Here is a 389-nt window from a genome sequence, read left to right as displayed (position 1 = left end):
AAAAACAAAAAACAAAGACGCAGGCGCAAGAGTTACCTTCAATGCATTTGGTTTCACGACAGCATACCCGCATCAGTTCCAATTCCCTTCACCTTCTCGCACATGCGCTCACATCAAACACATTTTTCCCTTTTCTTTTACCTCTGCAATCCCATAACGGTAACAAACGCCAAAACAAAAAAAAGTGGGTTGCAAAGTGCAGAAAAGCAGAGGGAGAGAGGGAAATGGAAAGGGAAAGGGGAATAAGAAGAAAATTAAGAGACGGTATCAAAGAAGAAGGTTTTAAAAAAAAAGGAAAGGGAACGAAGAGCGCCAGTGATACCCAACACGGGATGGATCTCATCATTTGTAGCACACGAGCAACCGAAAGAGAAAGAGGGGAAAAAAGA

This window comes from Trypanosoma equiperdum (assembly GCF_001457755.1).
Source record: "Trypanosoma equiperdum strain OVI genome assembly, contig: ctg_211, whole genome shotgun sequence".
NCBI classification, from domain to species: Eukaryota; Euglenozoa; class Kinetoplastea; order Trypanosomatida; family Trypanosomatidae; genus Trypanosoma; species Trypanosoma equiperdum.
The sequence above is the reverse complement of the archived record's forward strand: the minus strand, read 5'-3'. Positions refer to the sequence as shown.